Source organism: Centropristis striata, chromosome 2, assembly GCF_030273125.1.
Source record: "Centropristis striata isolate RG_2023a ecotype Rhode Island chromosome 2, C.striata_1.0, whole genome shotgun sequence".
Classification (NCBI taxonomy): Eukaryota; Metazoa; Chordata; class Actinopteri; order Perciformes; family Serranidae; genus Centropristis; species Centropristis striata.
Genome location: NC_081518.1, coordinates 26,421,782 through 26,441,948, shown reverse-complemented (window position 1 = coordinate 26,441,948; position 20,167 = coordinate 26,421,782). Strand labels below are relative to the sequence as shown.

The window sequence follows — 20,167 nt, the reverse complement described above, 5'->3', positions numbered from 1 at the left end:
AAAGATTGACAAGATTTCCTACAAGGGATGTGTCATACATAAATAATATTTTTAAGAAAAAAAATGTAAATATTAAAACCTTTTTTCTTCTGGTGTATGCTGTGCAAACTGTAAAGCCCTTTAAAGGCACATTTCTTATTTTTGATTTTGGGAAATTTACACTACTGCTCAAAAGTTTGTTGTTCTTAGGAATGTCCTTATTTTTTAAAGAAAAGAAAAAAATTAAATTAAATAACAGTCTAGATGTTGTTAATGTGGTAATTTACTATTAAAGCTGGAAACGGCTCATTTTCTTATGAAATATCTGTAATATATTGTCAGCAACCATCGCTCCTGTGTTCCAGTGGCACATTGTGTTAATCCACGTTTATATTGTTAAACGGCTAATTGATCATTAAGACACCTGAGCATTATGTTAGCACAGCTGGAAACTGTTTTGTGCTGATTTGAGAAGCAATAAAATGATTTTTCCTCAGGCTAGTTTAGTATATGGTATATAATATAGTAATATAATATAGTATTATTTCTACCCATGTCAATGTTTTTACTGTATTTTAGACAGACATTGTCTAGGTGACCCTGAACTTTTTAGCACTAGTGTACATCAATATAAAGAACAATTTTTTTGTGATTTATATCTTCAGTATAAAATAATGTACTTTGTGATGACAATGCAATGCAATAGACAGGGTGGGAAAGAAAGCATTTAGTCTGTCTGGTTTTTCATGGGATATATTGATAACAAGTCATCATATTGCTGAATAAAAGAATAAGATTAAGATACAGTCATGGAAAAAAATTATTAGACCACCCTTGTTTTCTCCTTGCTTTCTTGTTCATTTAATGCCTGGTACAGCAAAAGGTACATATCAAGCCATTTTCCGTGGTTTTCTTGATCATGATTTTGGTTAGCATCAGGAAAACCATGGAAACTGTCTAGATATCAGCTCTTAAATGAAACTCTTTTGAGATGTATGAGAGATATGACCTATTTTTGTTGTTATCATTAAATTTGTCCAAACAAATGTACCTTTAGTTGTACCCGGCATTAAAATTAACTAGAAATTGAAGGAAACAATGGTCTAATATTTCCATGACTGTATATAAAGGTAAGTCTTAATGTTGTCAAACTACCTTCACTGAGTGTTTATTTACCAGGAAAAACGTCTGTAATATTACAAACTTAAATTATATCTGTACACCCACTGGAAAGTTAAAAAAACAACAACAATATTTAGTAAATGTGAATCTCATCATGTCTGTTTAGGACAATGAGGCCTTCAGCCAGATGCTGGCGTGTTAATGAGCTGTATCTTAATATCACAACAATGCAGCAAAGAGCTTTATTAACAAACACAATGAAACTGCCAGAAAGTGATGAGACAGGAGTCACATTAGTCACCACAGATAGGAGAAGAAGGCAGAAAGGCAAAAACAAATTAAGAGACATTTAATCAGAAAGCGACACGGCTCCTGAAGTTTGAAAGCTTTTCGGGGCCCGCGACTTCAAAGAGTCAAAGTCACTTTGGGAGCCTACAGGGCCCCGTGGCTGCAGCTCGCTGGGATTAAAACATGTGAGAGATGTAGCCGTGAGCCGGATCACGCTGAGCAGCACAAAAACAGCCAAGCGACTGGAACAGAGCTGACTCTGTGACACCTGTTTCGACTCGGCAGATAAGCTCACGTCAAACAATCTGACATGATATTATTTGCTCCAGCCTCCCAGCGCGGTTTAATCAGTACGAGACTGTGGTTGTAGTGGACTTTTCCCAGAGGTGGTTCTACATGGTTGACCTTCCTCTTCCCCTTTGAAGTGAAATCCGCCCTTAAAGCTTGTTACACAGGAAGATATCACCCATCTGAGATGTTCAGACGCCTTGCAGTTATTTCACCTCTTTTAAATCTATGCTTTTTTGTGTATCCAGCTTGAATCGACCCCTCCTTGTTATGAACGGCGTCTTGCTCACTTTAATGATTCCTTTTTCTTTTTTCAAGAGCAAGCAGAGAAAAGAGGAGGTCTGAACTTGTATCACACTGTGGGTTACACACAGTGTGTAGGTGGAAGCTCGCTCCACAAGCATGTGTCTGTTGGCTGTTTGGAGTTCTCCTCTACTGTACATGGTGTATTATCTGACTAATTATCATTTAAGTTCACACAAAGGTCGTCTGCATGGAAACTTTCTATGTTTTAATCATCCTGACAAGGTGCAGCTGCGGAGAAGCAGTGGGAGGACATCTATTCTTGCAATTTTGCCAATTTTTGAATTTTCTCTGTGACATTTGAGTTTAAGCAGGTGAACGGCTTCCCTCTATGTTGCCCTCACCCAGAGCCCCCCCACTCATCTGCCTATAAAAGTCCACCAAATGATGCAAAAATGGGCAATGCAACAGAATTCACAGTCATTCAACGTCTGTGGGCAGCGAGGAATTCTCTGCACAAAGCATGGTGGGATACCTGGTGATGCAGACCAGGCTGGTGTTGAAATTTTAAAACATAAACTTGACATGAACCTCCCCTATTCAGCCACATAAATAGGAAGGCTTTATGGACATTTTTCATCATATTTATATTTTTTATTAATCAGTTAAATATAACATACATTCCACATATGCCAATTTTTTCATGTAACTCTGGAGTCATTAGGAGCCTAAATGTTATAATAGGCACAAAGGTAATATTTAAATTAAGTAATAAAGGGAAAAAAGTGAAATAACATCTAATTTAAAAAGGAAAGAAGAAAAAACAAGTTATAGACATTATTTGTATTTATCTCTAGTGGTGTCAACAATAATCGATTCGGCGATGCATCGCAATGCGGGGCATGCACGATTCAGCATAGATGCGGCAAAGTGCCATAATCGATTATGTTTATTTCCTGTCCTCCAGTAGAAAGTTGTGGGGGCCAGGGTGGGAATTTCACACTCTGGCCTTGATGCCCTGTGAAAAAATATTCAATTTACGGCCAAGGTGGCCTTTGCGCCCCTGTCAAAGTTCCAGTAAACACAACGCTGACCCGACCCACTCTCCGTCCTTCGAGACGGGTGCGCATCAACACATGGCTCATTTGAATATTCAAATGAGCCATGTGTTGATGCACAGCACAGGTAAGCTAGCGGGACAAGCTGTTTTGATATGTTGTGACTGAAGTATGTGGTAGTATTTGACAGAACTTAACATTTACGTTTTTATAGAAAGTACTATTGATAGGTAATTACCATTGTATTTGCCTATTTAAAGTCGACTCTTTAAAGTCTTAACATTACATTTTTGCTTCATGAAAACTAGCGATAGCTAGCTAGATGGGATAGCGCTAACGTCTTCCCTACCTCAGGAATTGTAATTTTTTTACTTTACTTATTTAAGCCTCTATGTTTTTCATCTCTCTCATTTATATATATATATATATATATATATATATATATATATCAGGCATGTCCAAACTATTCCACAAAGGGCCGTGTGGCTGCAGGTTTTCGTTCCAACCAAGCAGCAGCACACCAGACTTGACTCAGTTAATCAACTGATCTCAGTCTTCAGACAGTTGATTGGTCAAACTGTGTGCTTTTGCTTGGTTGAAACGAAAACCTGCAGCCACACGGCCCTTTGTGGAATAGTTTGGACATGCCTGATATATATAATCATTTCTATTGACTTTTTGCGTTCAAATACAAGTACTTCAAAATTGAGGTTACCGCGGTTTTGCTGCGTCTTCTGCCCGGCATCAATTCACACCGGGCGCGTTACAGCAGCATCACGTCAGCTTAGTGAGCCGGTCGTATACACGCGAGATAACGAGATCACGCGATAATCCTGACCATACGGGAGACCTCAAGATCCCGTGATAAGCTCTAAACTCTATTTATACAGTCTATGGATAAACTGTGTGTATAAAGTAAACAACAACAACAACAACCAACTTACTTTGCTTCTCTGACGTGAAAGATATGTTGATCTGACCATCTATCCTTATAAAAACAATATGTTATGTCATAAATGATTGTATGATGTTCCACTTCAACAATCGGTCTCTTGTCGTCCGTGTCGCCGATCCTCTGAGACCCTTTGATTGATTGATTGCTGATCTGGTGCCCCGGTCATAACATAATGTTGATGTGAAGTAGTTCTAGGCTGCATGAACTGCGTATTGTGTTTTATTTCGAAAGGGGCGGAAGTGTTTTGCGCCGATTCTGAGTCGGACTTGTCCCAATGTCAAGGATCCTTCCTTGGTAGGATCCTTCCTTCAGAGTCGGGTCCTCCGAAGGCAAGGCAAGAGTCCTTCCTTTGACTGGTGTAATGCACAAATGGGACAGCCTTCGGAGTGTGCAGCTGTGCGTCATTGCGTAATTGGACGTCCTGCTTAACTTCAGCGCCGCTCTCGGCCCTTTGGCTAAGATCAAGTGTTGTATCTGTTCTTATCAGTTTAATAAAAAATAAATAAATAAATTCAGCGCCGCAATTTCAAAATCAGTTCACGACATGAATGTGTCTCTGGCATCAGCACTCTGACACATATTTGTGAAAATGGAAGAAGATGCTTTAAGGTTGAATCTCCACGATTTATCAAGTAAAAACCATAAAGTGGATTAAACCAGAATATTTAACTGATCCTGGCGGAATTCGGCCGCTACTTAGTGCCATGAATGCAGCGGCGCATAATTCATCATGGAAATATGTTCTGTGATTTTTTATTTTTTATTTTACAGTACAGTACAATAACAGTTATTTATAAATAACAATAACTGATAATAGCTGACTTTCGGTCCCTGTAAACACAATAAAGAAATGTATAACTTTCTGAATGGCACAGTTGCACATAGTACATCATCATCGGACACATATAAATTAATAAACAATAACTTTAGCGACTGAGACGGCATTAATTAACTTAACCGGCAATGTATCAAGATGACGTTTATTATCTTTAAGCTTAATATTCTGGCATATGCTTATTCATATGTTTTTGCTTGACTTTGAACACACGTTTTGTAAGTTATGTGATAACATTCAGTGTAAACTGAAAATATCTACATATTTAAATGCATATTGCGCCGCCGGCGTCGCTGTTTCTACGCTCGCCATTTTTAAATCTCCCGGTAGACCGGTGTGCGCAATGCTTTATGGGTAATCGGAGCGCACGGAGGATACACACATGCATCCTCGGAATTTGGGCAAAAGAAGGACTCTGTCCTCCGGAGCATCCTCGACATTGGGAGAGTCCTTCGGCGGATGTCGATGACGTAGTGTCCTTCAAATCCAGCCGTTTGAGCATCCTTCCTTGACTTTGGGACACAGCCCGTCTGGTGCGATCTGCTCTGTTGAGATTCACGCGATTTGGCAGTGTCTCGCGGAGAAATAGAAGTCCTACCTAATGCTCGCGTAGAGACGCTGACGTGATGCTGCTGTAACGTTACGCAGCGCGCCCGGTGGTGTCTTGACAGTGGAAATTACATACATTTAAAAAACAACAATGACATAAAATAAAATTAAAAATAAAAACACATTATGACTTACCGCATTTTGACTTTTTTTAATCATGATTTCAACTTTTTTTTGTCATTTTGACTGTTTTCATGATTTCAACTTTTTTGTCACTTTGACTTTCTTTCATTATTTCAACTTTTTTTTGTCATTTTGAATTTTTTTCATGATTTCAACTTTTTGTCATTTTGACTGTTTTCATGATTTCAACTTTTTGTCATTTTGACTTTTTCATGATTTCAACTTTTTTGTCATTTTGACTTTTCTTCATGATTCCAACTTTTTTTTTGTCATTTTGACTTTTTTTCTTGATTTCAACTTTTTTTGTCATTTTGACTTTTTTTTAATGAATTCAACTTTTTTTGTCATTTTGACTTTTTTCAAGATTTCAACTTTTTTTGTCATATATATATATATATATATATATATATATATATATATATATATATATATATATATATATATATACAACAAGAAGCATATTATGACACCTCTCTCCAATGGACAAGGAAAAGCTGCCAAATGTCCGCCAGTGGAATGCCGTAAAACAAACGAATAAAAGTTTAACTGCCATAACTATTATTTATATCATTATTTGATATGTTTGGTTTATATATTCATTTAATCTATTATTCATGAATATTGAGTTGTGAATGTTAGAAGTAGGAACTAAAGTTCAGTTTGCGTTGCAATTGTATTTATGTTTAATACTGTCATACTATAGTTCGACGGTGGATTGTGATGACGACGAAGCAATAAAGCCATCAGTAATCAGAACCATGGTGTCGTTAATGTCCCGGAGGGAGTGAAAGTCGAACTCGAACCTGCGGGAACGGCCCGAAGCTGCGCGTGCCCGGCCCGAAGCTGCGCATGCCCGGACCGGACCGGACCTGCTCGTGCCCAACAACTCATCAAGATGGGATACAGATAAGCCCATGTTTGCCGTTAAGGATACTTGAGTTCATCAGTTTTCATGAAGATGTCAGTAGGCCAGACACTTAAGTTTGTGTTCTGAAAGGTGACAAGAAGCTTGAAGCTACAAGGGACTGTGTGTAACCTTAACAATAATAACTGGTTTAAATTGTATAAAGGGGCATTTATTGATATTGTCAATTGAAGAAAGTAAGTGATATCTGGAAAAAGGGAAAAATATTTGTGAAAATTTAAGCAAGCTAATATTTTCAGTGTTTTGAAGCTCTTTTGAAGTGTTTATTTTCTAAGCATGTTCATTTAAATGTGACCATAAGTACAAGTGTTACTGGCTATGTGATATCAAGCCTTTACAGTATTTGCTTTAATTGAGGGGTTGATCTAAAAGGACATTGACCTAATGTGGTTTGACTTTCATTGCTGTATTGTGGAAATATCTGCTGGTAATTACACAGCTAATGTTAATTGTGTACAGGCAATCTGCAAATAATTTACAATGTCTCAAACAAGCGAAAAGGAACAAGCGTCAGAGAAGTCTGATATTGAACAACAAGCAGTACAACCGGCAGAGCTTCGTAGAAGTGAAAGAGCTCGAACATTAACAGAAAAGGGAAAGGAATTTCAGAAAGAAAAGGTGAAAGGATTACTACTTCGCTTTGAAAGTATTTATGAACGCTGGAAGGTTCTGACTAAGGTGGCTAAAAAATCTGTAATCAAACAAGATCCCAGTAGTATTCTACAAGAACATATTGAAAGTATTCAAAGGGAAGAATCTGAGCTGAACGGTGTTTATGATGAATACAGAGAGATTGACAGACCAGCTCATGACATGAGATGCAAGTTGGACAGATGTGCATCAGTCACCAGAAATGTAATAAGGAATGCACAGTCTCAAATTCAAGGAACGGAAGAGGAGCTTATTTGGCCTGATGCTAGCTCTGTTTTTGCATCTTCAGCCTCCAGTGTTTCATCTTGTGAACTCAAGGGTTCTAAGTCTCATTCTCTTCACTCTGCTGTATCCTCATCTAAAAGACAAGAAGCTGCCGCTGAGTATGCACATACACGAGCCGTATTGAAGATTATGGCTGAGCAAGAAGGTCACCAAGCAGAACTGCAGAGACTTGAAGCTGAGAACAAGTCGATAGTTGCAGACCAAGAAGCAGCAGCATCATCTCGCCGTCTTCAAAGAGAAAGGGAAGAAATTGAACGCAAGATAGAAAGAGAGAAACAAGAGGCTGCTCTGTTAAAGAGACAGCATGAAGAGAACGCTGCAAGAAACAGGTCAGTTGAATATCTGAAGAGAGAGCTAGAGCGTTTGGAAGAGCTAAAAAGGCTAAATGCAGCCAAAGCAAAGCTTCAAGTGTATGATGCAAATGAATTCTATTCAGCCCCAGACTTTGTACCACAGAACTGTGAGGCTGAGTTGCCTACAGTTGTGCACGCAATCGATCAGGGGAGTACTGATGATCAGCATCCACCACCACTCAGAGATGTGACTCCAAGAAGTGTGTCCCAAAATGACATGGGAGAGCTGGTAAAGATCTTAGCTGAAGCTATAACCGCAAACAGGCTACCCATTCCAGAGCCTTCAATCTTTACTGGAGATCCACTCAAGTTTAATCATTGGAAATCATCCTTTGGACACTTATTGAGAAAAAGAATATTCCAACCACAGAGAAAGTCTTCTTTCTTCAAAAATATGTCGGAGGAGCTGCTAAAGAAGCCCTAGAAGGTCATTTTTTGGTTGGTTCAGAAGACTCATACAACGCAGCATGGGACCTGCTAAATGAAAGATATGGCCAACCCTTTGTAATTGCCAAGGCGTTCCGAGACAAACTACATGCATGGCCAAAAATTGCTTCAAAAGAGAGTATTGATTTGAGGAAATTTGTAGACTTTTTACGCAGTTGTGAAAGTGCTATGGCTAACAATGAGAGTCTTCACGTTCTTAATGATGGAATGGAGAATCAAAAACTTGCTGCTAAGCTACCTGACTGGTTAAGTACTGGATGGAATCGGAAAGCCACCCAGTATCAACTTGAATATGGTAGGTTCCCAAACTTCAGTTATTTTGTGACGTTTCTTTCAATGGAGGCTAGCATTGCTTGCAACCCCATTACGTCTTACCACGCATTACGGCAAGGTGAATCCGAACAAACAAAGAGCAAGAAACAGAACATGATGACCTTCAAGAACCAAACTGTTGGCGCCAAGATCTTCACAACAAGCACCTGTGAAAGGAAAATACTCACATGTGTGTTTTGTAAGAAACCAGGACATAGCTTAAACAAGTGCTACAAATTGAATGAAAAGCTAGTTGCTGACCGTGTCAGATTTATTCAAAGTGAAAAACTGTGCTTTGGCTGTTTGAGCCCTGGCCACCAATCTAAGAGCTGCAGTAATCGTATGGTCTGCGATGTGTGCTCAAAGAGGCACCCCACATGCCTGCACGAAGAACGTTCAAAAAGGGAACAAGAACTAAAGAAAGAACAATCTAAGGAAACAAGTCATGCTAAGGAACGAACCCAACCACAAGATTTCACAAAGGAAACAACATCAAACAGAGTTGTACATGATGGTAATAGTACACAGACGTCAGCAATAGTACCTGTCTATGTGTCAACGCCAAGTGATCCAGACAAGGAAGTTCTCGTCTACGCTCTGTTAGATTCACAGAGTGACTCTTCATTCATTCTTGAGGAAGTTGCAGATGTTCTTGACACAAACACAGAACAAGTGAAGTTAAAACTATCTACGATGTCATCAAAGGGAACAATTGTACACTGTAAAAGACTTAATAGCCTACAAATAAGGGGCCTATCCTCCACCAAGAAGATTACAGTGCCAACAGTTTACACACGTGAATTCATCCCTGCTAATCGCACACACATTCCAGTGCCTGAGACAGCAAGGGCGTGGCCTCATTTGGAGCATCTTGCAGAACACATTGCACCTCAAAAGGAATGTGAGATAGGACTGTTGATTGGGTACAATTGCCCACAAGCTCTAATGCCACGAGAAGTCATTTGTGGAGAGGAAAACCAGCCATTTGCTCAGAAGACCGATTTAGGTTGGAGCATTGTGAGTTATGGTGACCCAGGTGAATACTACGGCGATGCTATTGGAGTAAGTCACCGCATCATCGTCAGACAAGTCATGCCTGAAGTGAAAGCAATGGTGAAGCTGAAAGGAGAAGTTCACTATGTTTGCAATACCAAGATCGGTGAAATGGTCACTCCAGATGATGTAATTAAGGTGCTGGAATCTGATTTCAGTGAGAGAGGTGGAGAAGAGACAACCTTCTCTCAGGAAGATCTTCATTTTCTGGCTAAGCTGAAAAATGGAATCAGACAGAAGCAAGATGGTCATTTGGAAATGCCCTTACCTTTCAAACAAGACAGACCAAATTTACCAAATAATAAATCATGTGCTGTTCAACGCTTAATGTCCTTGGAACGAAAGCTCAAGAGAGACCAGCAATACTGCACTGATTACGTAAGCTTTATGAAGGACATCATTGCTCGTGGTGATGCAGAAAAGGTCCCTGAAGAAGAGCTTGACAAGCAACCAGTCTGGTATATTCCCCACCACGGCATATACCACCCTCAAAAGCCTGGGAAGATAAGAGTGGTCTTTGATTGCTCAGCAAGGTTCCAAGATACGTCGCTGAATGACCATCTTCTTACTGGTCCAGAGCTTACAAACACCTTGGTGGGAGTCCTTTGTAGGTTTCGCAAGGGCCCAATTGCAATCATGTGTGATGTGGAACGCATGTTCCACCAGTTCCACGTAAGGCCTGAACATCAAGATTACCTCAGGTTCCTATGGTGGGAGAACGGTGATCCAGCATCGCCGCCCTCAATTTTTCGGATGAAGGTCCACCTGTTTGGAGCAGCCTCGTCACCTGGCTGTGCCAATTTTGGACTTAAACATCTAGCTGCTCAAGGTCAGGATAAATTTAACCCTAGCACTGTTAAGTTCATCCAAAGGAATTTTTATGTTGACGATGGACTGGTTTGTGCGACGTCTGACGCTGAAGCAATTCAGCTAATCAAGGAAGCAACAGAGCTTTGCAGCACAGGCAAGCTTAGACTACACAAGTTCATCTCCAACAGCAAGGAGGTATTGAAATCGATACCGAAGGAGGAGTGTGCTGAAAGTGTCAAAGACATGGATATGGCTTTGGGAGAGCCACTCATTGAAAGAGCTCTTGGCATTCAATGGTGCGTATCCTCTGATGACTTCCAGTTCAGAGTGACCGTCAAGGAACACCCAACTACTAGAAGAGGAGTACTTTCCACGGTGGCTTCCATCTACGACCCATTAGGGTTCGTATCGCCTTTTATCCTCCGTGGAAAGCAGATCTTGCAACAACTGTGTCGAGACAAGCTTGCTTGGGATGAGCCACTCCCAGAAGAGCTAAGAGCACAGTGGGAATTTTGGCTACAAGATCTTCGAAACTTGTCTAACGTCAAGATAAGAAGGTGCTATATACCAGCTACCTTCACAGATGTCAAGCAGTATGAACTTCACCACTTCTCAGACGCCAGTGTCATTGGTTATGGGGAGTGTACTTACCTCAGAGCGGTCGACGTCAACGGAGGTGTTCATTGCTCGCTTGTCATGGGAAAGGCACGTGTTGCTCCTACAAAGGTAACAACAGTGCCACGGCTTGAACTATCGGCTGCAGTGGTAGCAGCAAGAACAAGTGTTATGCTCAGAAAGGAGCTTGAAATTGAGGGTCTTCAAGAACATTTTTGGACAGACTCAAAGGTCGTCATCGGCTATATAAACAATGATGCCAGACGGTTTCATGTGTTTGTAGCGAACAGAGTCCAAAGAATCAAGTCTACTACAGATCCCAAACAATGGCACTTTGTACAGTCTGAAGACAATCCCGCAGATCATGCTTCGAGAGGCCTGTCGGCAGATCAGCTTCTTACTTCAAATTGGTTCACTGGCCCAGATTTTCTATGGAAAAAAGAGCTACCCAGAGGAGATGTTATGGTGGGAGAAGTCACTGATGATGATCCAGAACTTCGAAAGGCCCAGGTGCTCAACACCAAGGTGAAGGAAGATAGGTCATTGTTAGACCGCCTAACAAAGTTCTCTGACTGGAAAAGAGCTGTCAAGGCTATTGCTCGTCTAAAGCACCATGCTAAGCAGATCAAGGGCATCAAGGCTAGAGTAAGTGACACCACAAGTATTGAGGAAAGACAGGAAGCAGAGCTGTTTATAATCAAATTGATTCAAGGGGAAGCATTCAGCAGTGAAATTAACGCTATAAGGCAAGGCAAGGGTGTGAAATCCAAAGACAAGGTCAACAAACTACACAAGCTAAGCCCATTTGTCGATGAGAATGGTGTGCTTAGGGTTGGAGGACGTTTGACAAGATCTGTTCTTCATCCACATGTCAAGCATCCTGCTATTGTGCCAAGGAAGAGTCATGTGTCATCGTTGCTTATTAAGCACTACCACGAAAAAGTGCATCATCAAGGAAGAGGTATAACTGCCAATGAATTGCGTTCCAATGGAATATGGGTCATGGGATCCAGCAGCGCAGTTGCCTCACAGATTTACAAGTGTACAACATGCAGAAAGTACAGAAGAAACACACAAGATCCAAAAATGGCAGATTTGCCAGAAGAAAGAATGGAAATGACAGCCCCTTTCACATATTGTGGCATAGATTGCTTCGGACCATTCTATGTGAAGGAAGCAAGAAAGGAACTGAAGAAGTATGGACTTCTTTTCACCTGTATGTGTTCTAGAGCCATACATATTGAAATGCTTGATGACCTTTCTACAGATTCATTTATCAACGCCTTGCGTGCATTCATTGCAATACGTGGACATGTAAGACAGTTGAGATGTGATCAAGGCACTAACTTTGTGGGCGCAAGAAGAGAGTTCATCATTGCAATGAAGGATTTGGATCACGAACAGTTGAAGGAACATGGATGTGAGTTCATAATGAACTTCCCATCATCGAGCCACATGGGAGGTGTATGGGAGAGACAGATAAGGACGATCAGAAGTGTTTTAACTGCAATCCTTGACCAGTCTGCTAAACGCCTCGACAGTTCCTCGCTCAGAACCTTTCTGTATGAAGTGATGGCTATTATAAATAGCAGACCTCTGACAACAGAGCATTTAAATGACCCAACAAGCCTTGAACCTCTTACGCCCAATCACATTCTCATGATGAAGTCTAACATAATATTCCCACCTCCTGGTGAGTTTGTGAGTCAGGATCTATATTTGCGCAAGAGATGGCGTCAAGTGCAGTTTTTAGCAAACGAATTTTGGACAAGGTGGAAGAAAGAGTATCTCCTTAATCTGCAACAAAGACAAATATGGCAAAAGGACAAGAGAGATACACAGGTGAACGACATTGTCATTCTACAGGAGGACAGTTCTCCACGTAACCAATGGAGACTGGCAAGAGTAACAGAGGTGTATCCGAGCACTGACGGAAAGGTTCGAAAGGTGAAACTGTTAATTAGTGACTCGACCTTAGACAGCCAGGGAAGACGCACTTCCAAGCCAGTCTACCTTGACAGGCCTGTGCAAAAGACGGTGTTACTGCTTGAAGCAGAATAAAGGTTGTGGTTGCAATTTCATGTACAGTATTTGGGTAACAGTAGGGTTCATAGTATACTGTGGGCTTGAAATTGAAATGTGAAAATGTTTAATTGTGAAGTGAAATGACGAATTGTCATTTGGTGGGAGTTTAACTGCCATAACTATTATTTATATCATTATTTGATATGTTTGGTTTATATATTCATTTAATCTATTATTCATGAATATTGAGTTGTGAATGTTAGAAGTAGGAACTAAAGTTCAGTTTGCGTTGCACTGGGACACTTTAATGTGCAACAGGTAATTAACAGGAGGCGACACATTTTTCCCTGATGTGAGGAAAAGAAGTTTTCCCTGTGTCGAGAAGCAAATGTTTTTATTTTTTATATTTTGAACTGGATATTTTAAGTACTCATTCTCTCTCGGTTATATGCGGCCAGCGAGGTATGTGTATTACTTTTTATTTCCTTAATATATTTGTCTTTACTTTGCACTGTTTATGTGAATGTATTTATGTTTAATACTGTCATACTATAGTTCGACGGTGGATTGTGATGACGACGAAGCAATAAAGCCATCAGTAATCAGAACCATGGTGTCGTTAATGTCCCGGAGGGAGTGAAAAAAAGTTTATTTCTCAGAATCGAAGGAGAAAAAAATGATACTGAGAGCCACAACATGAAGCTATTTTATTGTTGAATTATCAGTGAGACTTTGATGTGTTTGTGTTGAGAAATGTTGACGATGTCATTAAAAGAAATCCTTAAAATAGGGAGAAAAATACTTCCGTGCACAGGGTCCTCGGTTCTCCATTCAGATTGTCGCTGGCAGCGTAATGGAGGGCCGTGGTCGGGATATTATTGGAGTGAATAGACGGCTGTAAGCCTCTGCTCTAAGCGCTTCTCAGCGCCGCGAGCGGGTTTATATTGGAGTCAATTGAGAACCCAGAGCGTTTCATACAGACGTGGAAGGGTACCCTTTGCGCCAGTATGATACGTCTAGGGGTGTGACAAATCGTCGGTATATTACGCTTTGGGAATGAGAACGGGTTGCAAATAAAATGTCCAAAAAACAGTTTAGTACAATTGAAGTTTTCCTTGGGAAGATAAACACAAGAGAGACCTTTTTCCAAGGCTTACAAGTGTCTTGACAGTGAAAATTACATACATTTCAAAAACAACAATGACATAAAATAAAATTAAAACACATTATGACTTACCGCATTTTGACTTTTTTTTCATGATTTCAACTTTTTTTGTCATTTTGACTGTTTTCATGATTTCAATTTTTTTGTCATTTTGACTTTTTTCATGATTTCAACTTTTTGTCATTTTGACTTTCTTTCATGATTTCAACTTTTTTGTCATTTAGTCTTTTCTTCATGATTTCAACTTTTTTTGTCATTTTGACTTTTTTTGTTGATTTCAACTTTTTTTGTCATTTTGACTTTTTTTAAATGAATTCAACTTTTTTTGTCATTTTGACTTTTTTCAAGATTTCAACTTTTTTTTGTCATATATATATATATATATATATATAACAAGAAGCATATTATGACACCTCTCTCCAATGGACAAGGAAAAGCTCCAAATAAGTTTAGTACAATTGAAGTTTTCCTTGGGAAGATAAACACAAGAGAGACTTTCTTCCAAGGCTTACAAGTGTCTAATTTATATATATTTTGATTATTCTTCCATCCATTTCTTTTCTTTTTTTTGATAAAAATATTACCAATTCTGCTTTTGAAAGCATTCTTATTTTATAGCATATTTTCACACCTGCCTAAAACTTACCTTGTTAACAATATCACAAAAACAAACTTCCTAAAAGTGACTGTCACTTCAGCAAGAAACAAAATCCTCTAATGAGGAATCTAAACAGCACAAGGTGGTCTCTGCAGTTCATGGTGAGCAAATAGATAAAGATCCCTCACTATGTTAAACTCTTAGTGAGACAGCAACCTTGCACTGCAATACAGTAACCAAAATATTACATTACTTAGACTGAGCATGTCGATCCCTACCTCTTTCAGCATTATATTCAGGACTCTGCACAGGGCTTTGGCAACATGCAGAAAAAGGCTTCCACTTTCTCCTTCTGTCTCTTTGTCTACAGGTTTCACAAAGTAAATAAAAAACTACATAACATGTAAAAACTCTGAATAGTATTTCCAATCCAACCAGATCCACAGTGTGTCTGCCCAGTGGTCTGTCCAGTCTGTGGAGAGCACACACTCTAAATAGACTCTAATAGACTTCAACTGTGTTTAAACAGACTGTCTGTGTGTTCTGTGTTCTAATTTATGTCCAAACATTAGAACACAGAACACATGGAACCCTGAGACACAAAAACACACACATCATCATTTCAAATCATAACATCATTGAAAAATATGTTTTGAAAGATTCATTTTATATGTCAAGGTGGATTTTATTGTGAAAAATAATCTCTTGCAATCTGCATTGCATTCTTTCAATACTTAGATTCAATAAATCCATCTGGGATATAAAGTTCAACCCATTAGGAGCCCCAGTATTCATTTTTGACAATTTCTTGTGACTTCAATTTTTTTTCTCATTATTTTGACTATTTTCTACTTATTTTGACATTTTTTTCGTGACTTCGACTTTTTTTCATTTCAACCTTTTTTTCATGATTTAAACTTTTTTTGTCATTTTGACTTTTTTTATGATTTCCACTTTTTTTGTCATTTTAACTTTTTTCATGTGACTTCAAGTTTTTTTTCTCATTCTGACTATATTCTCATTATTTTAACTTTTTTTCCTCATACATATATATATATATATATATATATATATATATATATACATATACATATTTATATATATATATATATATATATTTATATACATATACATATATATATATATATATATATATATATATATATATATATATATATATATACATACAGTTTTGTGCAACAGTCTTAGGCAGTGTGAACAAATGCCTAGAAGAATTGATGCTGATTTGAAGGCAAAGGGTGCTTACATTAAATATTGATATTGATATTTCTTCCATTCACTCACTTTGCATTTTGTTTTTGATAAAAAATTCATCAATTCGATTTTTGAAAGTATTCTTAATTCACAGCATTTTTTTCACACCTGCCTAAAACTCTTGCACAGTACTGTACATATATGTTTATGTATATATATATATATATATATATATACATAAACATATATATGACACCTCTCTCCAATGGACAAGGAAAAGCTCCAAAGAAGTTTAGTACAATTGAAGTTTTCCCTGGGAAGATAAACACAAGAGAGACCTTCTTCTAAGGCTTACAAGTGTCTTATTTATATATATTTTGATTATTCTTCCATCCATTCACTTTACTTTATTTTGATAAAAATATTATCAATTCTCCTTTTGAAAGCATTCTTATTTTATAGATTTTTTTCACACTTCCCTAAAACTTACCTTGTTAACACTATCACAAAAACAAACTTCCTAAAAGTGACTGTCACTTCAGCAAGAAACAAAATCCTCTAATGAGGAATCTAAACAGCACAAGGTGGTCTCTGCAGTTCATGGTGAGCAAATAGATAAAGATCCCTCACTATGTTAAACTCTTAGTGGGCTTCAGGAGCGGACATACACCATCACCCAACAAATTCAGAGACAGCAACCTTGCACTGCAATACAGTAACCAAAATATTACATTACTTAGACTGAGCATGTCGATCCCTACCTCTTTCAGCGTTATATTCAGGACTCTGCACAGGGCTTTGGCAACATGCAGAAAAAGGCTTCCACTCTCCCTTCTGTCTCTTTGTCTACAGGTTTCACAAAGTAAATAAAAAACTACATAACATGTAAAAACTGAATAGTATTTCCAATCCAACCAGATCCACAGTGTGTCTGCCCAGTGGTCTGTCCAGTCTGTGGAGAGCACACACTCTAAATAGACTCTAATAGACTTCAACTGTGTTTAAACAGACTGTCTGTGTGTTCTGTGTTCTAATTTATGTCCAAACATTAGAACACAGAACACATGGAACCCTGAGACACAAAAACACACACATCATCATTTCAAATCATAACATCATTAAGAAATATGTTTTGAAAGATTCATTTTATATGTCAAGGTGGATTTTATTGTGAAAAATAATCTCTTGCAATCTGCATTGCATTCTTTCAATACTTAGATTCAATAAATCCACCTGGGATATAAAGTTCAACCCATTAGGAGCCCCAGTATTCATTTTTGACAATTTCTTGTGACTTCAACTTTTTTTGTCATTATTTTGACTATTTTCTACTTATTTTGACTTTTTTTTCGTGACTTCGACTTTTTTTCATTTCAACCTTTTTTTCATGATTTCAACTTTTTTGTCAATTTGGCTTCTTTATCATGATTTCAACTTTTTTTGTCACTTTGACTTTTTTTCATGATTTTAACTTTTTTTTGTCATTTTGACTTTTTTTCATGATTTCAACTTTTTTTTGTCATTTTGACTTTATTTCATGATTTCAACTTTTTTTGTCATTTTGACTTTTTTCTTAATTTCAACTTTTTTTGTCATTTTGACTTTTTTCATGATTTCAACTGTTTTTGTCATTTTGACTTTTTTCATATGACTGCAACTTTTTTTCTCATTCTGACTGTATTCTCGTTATTTTTACTTTTTTCCCTCATACATATATATATATGTATGAGGCAGTGTGAACACATGCCTAGAAGAATTGATGCTGATTTGAAGGCAAAGGGTGGTCACATTAAATATTGATATTGATTTTTCTTCTGTTCACTCACTTCGCATTTTGTTTTTGATAAAAAAAAATTAATCAATTTGATTTTTTAAAGCACTCTTATTTTTTAAAGCATCCTAAAACCCTTGCGCAGTACTGTACATATATGTTTATGTATATATGTATAGAAGCATATTATGACACCTCTCTCGCTTACAAGTGTCTTATTTATATATATGTTGATCATTCTTCCATCAATTCACTTTTCTTTTTTTTTTTTGGATAAAAATAGTATCAATTCTGCTTTTGAAAGCATTCTTATTTTATAGCATTTTTTCTACACCTGCCTAAAACTTAACCTGTTAACAATATCACAAAAACAAACTTCCTAAAAGTGACTGTCACTTCAGCAAGAAACAAAATCCTCTAATGAGGAATCTAAACAGCACAAGGTGGTCTCTGCAGTTCATGGTGAGCAAATAAAGATCCCTCACTATGTTAAACTCTTAGTGGGCTTCAGGAGAGGACATACACCATCACCCAACAAATTCAGAGACAGCACTTTGAGCGTCCTGAGTTCTTCCTGAGCGTCTACATATGTTTTTTTTTTAAGAAAAATGAAAAAATAGCTTTGTTAGAGCAATCTAAAAAAACTGTTACATCTCCCTATTTCAGAAATCTTCCTGCGTTTTTAATATGGGAGCCAATGACGCTGTTGGTGCGTGTTGGTGGGGCATCTGTGCATCCTACGCCCAAACTATAACTCTGACAGCTTTACCAGAGGATTGTGAGTGAGAAGACAAATTTTCCTACGTTTCTATGTATACATTTTTTCTGTAGAGTTGAATTTGCGGCCTGGAGCGCAGTTTTCAAATTTATTTTTTGACAATTTTTTCTCTCCCTCTACACTCTGGCGATGATGTCACACACTGTGGCACGAACATTCCGTGCAATACACACCCATTAAAATCTCAGAATTTCTCCAAAAATGATCATGGTCATTGATTAGGGATTGATAAAAAAAAAAACTATATGACCTATCGAAATGTGGATTTTAAAATCACATACACAATACCGATACACAAGACTTGTGTCTACTGTTTAAAGTGTCAATGTAAATGGAGTCTCTAGGTGAAATTATGCCGGAGAAGTAGACGTTTAAAAATCTCCAATTATTGTTTTTTTCACTAATTTTTTTCCGGCCGTCCCATTCATTTCGATGCAAAATTTTGGGCAGTTTTTCGTATTCTGTAGAGAAAAGTAATAGCACACCGATCCCAATCAAACCGCATGTTTTGATATATAATTTATCCTGCAACTCTTCAAGTTGTAGGACTAGTAGCGGGACGAAATTGCGTCCGGAAGAGGAAGAAGATAAAATCCACAGTATAACAGAAGTGCTTCGCCCTGAGCACTGGTCCCTACAGCTATTGCTGTATGGGACCAGTGCTCGGTGCGATTGCCCCATGACCCTAATAATTGTACCAAGTTTTGTATAATAATGCACAAACTATCCCTTTAATCCTCATACAGTGTCTGAAGGAGGACTCAAGTACAATTTTGAGGTACTTTTATGTACATTTTATGTAACTTTATACTTCTACTCCACTACATTTTGAGGCAAATATTGTACTTTTTACTCCTCTACATTTAGCTGACAGCTTCAGTTACTTTTCAGGTCAAGATTTAAAATGAAAAACATGATACATTTAAAATTATTACCCATTTTTATAAATTAAACCACTTAAAAGTTTATTAGGTAGTTAAAATGAGCGGAGTCATTTCACAGTATGGTATTAGTACTTTTACTGAAGTAAAGGATCTGAAATACTTCTTCCACCACTTTCCTTTTTATTTTGTTACTTTTTTTTTTTTTACTTTTCAGGTTGAGATTCAACATAAAAGATGCGCGGGTCGCTGCGTGGTGCGCATGCACGGATCACTGCATGGCCCTAATAATAAATAATCATTCGAAATACAATAGGGACCTCGCAGGTCATTGCCTGCTCGGGCCCTAATAATCTAATGATATATTTAGAAGATATAAAACAATCTGAGTGGGTTCATTCTTACTTTTGATACTGTAAGTACATTTTGATGCTGATACTTTTATACGTTTACTTCAGTAAGTTTTGAATGCAGGACTTTTACTTGTAGTGGAGTCATTTCACAGTGTTAGTACTTTGACTTAAGTAAGGGATCAAAATACTTCTTCTGTATATGTGCTATCAACTATATGAGAAAGAAAACAAATGCTTCCCTAATTAGAAATGTAAGGACAGACTCAGTTTAGAGGCCGTTTAAGCCAAGTAATTAAACTGAAAATACCAATGTTTCCATTTCTGTCTGTCCCCTACGTCAGAGGGTGACACAGTGCTGTTTGGCAGAACATAAACCTCGCAGCACAAAAAGCACAGGTGTAAATAATAACACTAATTATTGCTCTAACCC

The 20,167-nt window shown here is 37.9% G+C and overlaps 1 non-coding gene across 1 annotated transcript; it reads left to right on the top strand.

The window, feature by feature from the left end:
* Positions 1–4,366: 4,366 nt before the first annotated feature.
* On the top strand, positions 4,367–4,553 carry LOC131961030 (U2 spliceosomal RNA). The gene has a single exon (XR_009389820.1). It is a non-coding gene; the product is annotated as a U2 spliceosomal RNA (small nuclear RNA).
* The last annotated feature ends 15,614 nt before the right edge of the window (positions 4,554–20,167 follow it).